General features: G+C 35.0%; 1 long non-coding RNA gene across 1 annotated transcript; it reads right to left on the bottom strand.

Annotated features, from left to right (window-relative positions):
- Nucleotides 1-1,374: 1,374 nt before the first annotated feature.
- On the bottom strand, nt 1,375-4,315 carry LOC110713225. The gene is made up of 4 exons (XR_002509822.1): nt 3,641-4,315; nt 3,345-3,427; nt 1,750-1,860; nt 1,375-1,641 (listed from the first exon to the last, which is right to left on the bottom strand). It is a non-coding gene; the product is annotated as an uncharacterized LOC110713225 (long non-coding RNA).
- Nucleotides 4,316-5,662: the final 1,347 nt, after the last annotated feature.

The raw sequence follows: 5,662 nt of genomic DNA, 5'->3' as shown, positions 1-5,662 counted from the left end.
GTAAAATCAAAAGATTGCTAAAAGACTTTGCTGGTGTTTTTCTTAGGGTTAAACTAAGGTTTGACTAATTGCTCTGACTTGAGGTTGACTCAAGGTGCTTTGACTGACTTGACACGACATGACTCGTGTGTGCATTGTATTGTGATGTGCTTGACTCAAAATGCAGATAAGTAAAAATTTTCTGTCATTTTTGTGGAGGGTACCGACTTTCTCCCGAAAAAGAAAGACGCGAAAAAGAATCGAAGAAAGTGTTTCAGTGTTTGCAGTGCATGTTGAATGAGCTTACTTGAATGTATGCATTGATGTTGTATCTCATAGTGAAAAGGATTAGTTCATCCTAGGCTATCTTAATTGTTGACTTGATGATGAAAGTATTTTGGGTAACTTAGGCACGGAGGCTAAGCACTTCATACTTTGTGATGCAATGATGTTTATAGTGATGAATGATTTTGATATGACAAAGCATGCTTCAAAGTTATGTTAAAATTTCATGACAAAAGGTTCCTATGGGAAGGATTATTTATCTATGTATCTGTTATGTGTATGAAAGTGACACTAAGTCTAAGCTGCAAAGGCTAAGTGTATGGAAAAATATTTTGAAAAGAGTCAAATAGTGGTGACTCTTAGGCTAGGTAAGCTAATGATGTAGGGATCAAGCCCCCAAGTCTAGCTCTAAATGGATATGATGATCATAAGAGATCGATCCTTTGATATGATCATGCATGAATGTGTATATGAATGAATGCATTTTATTATGGCCGCACCTCAATACGAGGTTGCCTACATATCTGTTAGGAATCAGGCCGAACATAGCTCTAGACGAACCTCGCACAAGTGTGTGTATATACCTCAAGGAGGTCTTTAAAGGGTTGTAACACGCACTAGTAGAAAAAGGCTCATTTACGTCGCTCATTTATAGTGTATTTGCGTCGCTTCTATGAGCGACGCAACTGCTCGCGACGGAAATGACTTTTAAATCATTTGCGTCGCTCCTAGGCGCGACGCAAATAAGAGTCATTTGCGTCACTCCTTTATAAACAAGTGACACAAATAAGAGTTATTTGCGTCGCTCCTTTATAAAGGAGTGACGCAAATAGCTGTTCTGAGAAACTTCTTGTTTGTTATTTGTGTCACTTATTTATATAGGAGTGACGCAAATGACTGTCTAGACAATACAAAATTGCTTTATTTGCGTCACTTGTTTGTTTAATGAGTGACGCAAATGATGTGAATTTTTTTTTAAATTTTAATAATTGCTTGTATATGTTTGTAGTACCTATTTTCCTCGCTAGTGGTATAAAGTAATATGTTAACGCCAATAATTGAAATTAAAATACAATATTAATGAATGTAAATGTAAATTTCGGCTTTGTATTTTGGCCTACCCATAAAATTGGGAATGACGGCATTATATTAACAACCTGTCCAATAAAATATACATCTCAATATCATATACATTTTACTCATCATCCCAACACCAATTAACCAAAATCATTTATGTCAAGCCTATAATCCAAAACAAGAGTCCAAAATGCGCTAAGTATAAATCTAAAGTTCAACATTACATATAAAATACTCTGCCCAAATATCTCGAATCTCATTTATCTCCTCCTCGGTATATGGTGTAGTTCTTGAAAAATCCTATCAACACAACAAATATACAAGAGGAAAGTTTTAATTCAAGATTGTAGCTAACATCATATCAAATTGTATTTATCAAACAAAAATGAAATATTTGACAACTCATACCTTAATAAGATCCTCACTGCTATGATGATGTTCAAGTATTTCGTACATATAACACATGACGTAGTAGCCACACTCACGTCCACCCAATTGTTAAATTACTTTGTGATGTACCTGGACTCTTGGAGAAAATGTAAGTGGCCAAGACTCTGAATAACTAACCACTATAGGTTTAATGACAACTAGTGACACTTTTGTTTAAGAAGACACTTTTGTTTAAAAACTGATGATGCCCTACTCAAATTCTACTACATAGCTGAAATGCAAGTTGAAATGCCTCCATGTACCAGGGAAAAAAAAGAAAAACACAGAAGAGAAAAAATCCATAAAAGGACACAAGCTACTAGGCTAGAATGCAACTAAATCATTAAGAAAAAGTTAAGGATTTGTTCAGATGCTCAACTTTCAAGAGTTCAAACCGAGAAGAGGAACTCACTGATCAAAGCATGGGAAGAAAGTGAGAAGTGCAAAGTCGAAAATAAGTAAGATTACTTTCAGTCATGTCATCATTCCATTGTTTTGTCTTTAAGTTGCTGAGGGACAGGCTGAATTACTGAAACACAATGTTTTAAATAAAGATTTGAGTGAACCAGTCCTAGGAATGTTCTCTAAAGTTGTTCTTGGATAGATTTTACATGTGACATATCTAGTATAGTTTGAACCATATTCTAGTTTTAAGCGTTTGTCGTCTGACCGATGCATATAAATATAAACGATACTCTTTGATGGAAAACATGGGACTCATTTATATACTAATTGAATTGAGCAGGGCACAAAAGAAAATTGTTGATGTAGAGGCATGGGAGAACAGCAGGAAAGCAACTGCTGAGGCTGAGTTAAAAAAGATGGAGATATAGTATTGCCAATGTTTTTGTCTCTTTGAGTATATTGTGTTGCGTGACAGAAGGCTCTTTAGCTGTTGAGGATTCATGAGTGCAGGAAAATTTGGAAAAGAAGAAGGCAAAATACGCGAAAAAAATGAAGAACAAAGTGGCAATGATTCACAAGGAAGCAGAGGAAAAGAAGGCGACAATTGAAGCCAAACGTGCTGAGGATATTGTCAAAACAGAAGAGTTGGCTGCTAAATATCGCACCACAATTGGCATGTGAGTCAAGTTCGATTGTGTAAATTATTCAGGAACGGGGGAGTAAATGATTATCCATTCTTAGCCTTGAGAGTTGCATATAGCATTACCTTATAATTATTCTAAGCTATCGCCATAAATCATTTACAGCTTTTAATTAACGTGATACAAGTAAACCTTCCTAACCAACGAAATAAACTTACAGGTGTAATTAAGAGGCCTAATACAAAATAAGATTGAATTTCGTTCGAAAAATTTTGTAGGAGTAAAATGTACATGCGTACCCTACCAAATACAAAAAAAAAATAAAATAAAAAATATGGGAATAGTTTAATACATAAACTTATCAAGGGACAAGTGAATCAAACAAGCAATTAGATTGTGAAAAAGGTGAAAAGGAAAGAACAAAAAGGTCTTAATTTTATTTGTACAAGTGTTCCATGGTTTTTTTTTTATTTAATTGACAGGTGCATAGTTTGGGCAAATTTATGAAAATTTATTACATTTTCATACCTCATAATTAGCAGTAGATATCATAGACATGCCGCCAACCGCCATTGCCTTGCCCTTTAGCGAAGGATTGCTCAATGTCTCAACTACAGCATAAAAGGCATCCATATATACATGAAGCCAAATTCTTTCAGCAATATGTACATTTGCATAAACACTAGGATAATAAATCAACAAAAACAATAGCATAACTTATGACCAAAATAGCAGTAACCAGCCTTCTGATAGTGAGCTATATCAGTATTTGAGAGCTGATAATTAACTCACCGAATTAATTATAAAGGCAGTAATTCACTCACCGAATTCCTGGTGTTTTAATTCGATTATTTTTGCTCGAAATTGCTCGAATTAATGCTCGAATTTGCTCACTTTTTTTGCTCGAATTTGCTCGTATTTGCCCATAATCAAATTTGCTCGAATTCTTGGGGTTTCTTAGGGTTTTTTTTTTTGTTGTTTTGCTCGAAAATGGGGGTTTGTAAACCTGAATTTTTTCCGATTATGGCTGTTGTCAACATTGCGGTTTGATTGTTGAATTTGTGGGGGTTTTTTGGGTTGAATTTATGGGGGTTTTTGGGTTCAATTTCTAGGGTTTTTGGGTCGATTTCATGGGGTTTTTGGGTCAATTTTCTGGGGGTTTTTGGGTCGAAATTCCTTGAATTTCAGGTTGATTTTGCTCGAATTTCTTGGGGTGTATGGGTCGAATTTCTGGGGTTTTTTTTGCTCGAATTTCTGAGGTTTTTTTGCTCGAAATTCTGGGTGTTTAGCTGTAGGAAATCGCTGTTCTTGGAAGATAGGAGTAGTGCTGTTTTTTTGTTTTAGTAAAAGGGAGGCAGCTAGCAAGTGGAATCCGAAAAAAACCTAAATGCAAAAGAGTGATTTGCGTCACTCAACTAATAAAATGGGACGCAAATAACTCAAAGTGTAATGCTGCACATTACTTATTTGCGTCGCTTATTAATTAAAGGAGTGACACATTTGACTTCTATCACTCATTTGCGTCACTTGTCACTTAAATGAGCGACGCAAATAACATAATTATATGCGTCGTTTCACTAATTAAGAGCGACGCAAATAACAAAAAGCTAAAATGTATCTGACTTTTGCATCGCTTCATGGTTAATGTGCGACGCAAATAAATTTTAAGGATGCTTAAAAAAAACAATTGCTTCGTTCTTTTGTATGAGTGACGCAAATAAGGCGACGCAAATGTACGGTTTTCTACTAGTGACGGTAAGGCTAAAGGTTAAAGAAGAAAGGGGATAAAGGCTCAAGACCCTAGATAAGCCCTTAAGGGGTGCAACCTTTGATTTTGAATTTTTGTATTCGTATGCTTAAGATTTCTCACTTCTCTTTTGTTTATATTTTTTTCCTCTTTTATAGCTTCATCATTTTTGTATTTGATTCTTTTTTATAAGTGTGGCAATCCTGATCATGCAATCTATCACTCACTTGGCATTCATGTTTCTCAGGCATGAAACCGAGCACTCGATAAAAGAAGCAATCTGAGACGTGTTCATATCTAAAATATGTTTATATCAAAGACATTGGAACGCTTGCCCTTTTGCACACTTTTATTGCTATTTTTTTGCTTTTTTGAATTTTTGACATCTAGGTAATATTAATCAAGCTTTTGTATTTCTATAAGTTTCACGCCATCCCTTCCCAAGGTTAGGTAGATGTGGGTTGAAAAACTAAAGGTCTATCGTTAGACGAGGCTCAAAGTGGTTTGTCAAGAAATGATTATATATTTTAAGGGTGAAAGGTGATATGATATGGCTACAAGGGGTGCCTCAAATCATTGGTATACTTGTGCTTAGTTCGGTATGGATATTATTTTTTTAAATGCAATGTAATGGGATGATCATATACAAGAAAGAAATGCTCATTTATTAAAAGGAAAAAAGAAAAATCCTACAAAATAAATCTAAAGAAAATTAAAGGTGTCTATGCTAAACTTATTGGGGAAGGGTTTGAAAAAAAGAAGAAGAAAACACGAAATTTTGGTAAAAAAGCTTGCCTTGTGCATTTGTTTCATCATGCATGGATGGGAAATTTAACATGCATGGATGGGAAATGAGTGTAGTGAGGTGAATGATGTATGAAGGAAGCATGTAAGATGAAGGAATGTGAATGTAGAAAGTGTTTAAAAAGTAAAGTGTGAGATATGTATGAAAAGGTTAAGTAGATGGAGAGATATGGAAAAATTAGGAATAGAGTGGACCCCCAATTCAAATGACAGAAAGAACGACTCATGCACGAACCTAAGACATGGTAATGGTGTACAAAGTGTGTGAATACTTTTGAGTGTAAGTGATATGTTA

The sequence above is a fragment of the Chenopodium quinoa genome, unplaced genomic scaffold (assembly GCF_001683475.1).
Source record: "Chenopodium quinoa cultivar QQ74 unplaced genomic scaffold, ASM168347v1, whole genome shotgun sequence".
NCBI classification, from domain to species: domain Eukaryota; kingdom Viridiplantae; phylum Streptophyta; class Magnoliopsida; order Caryophyllales; family Amaranthaceae; genus Chenopodium; species Chenopodium quinoa.
This window is presented reverse-complemented; position numbering and strand designations above follow the sequence as displayed.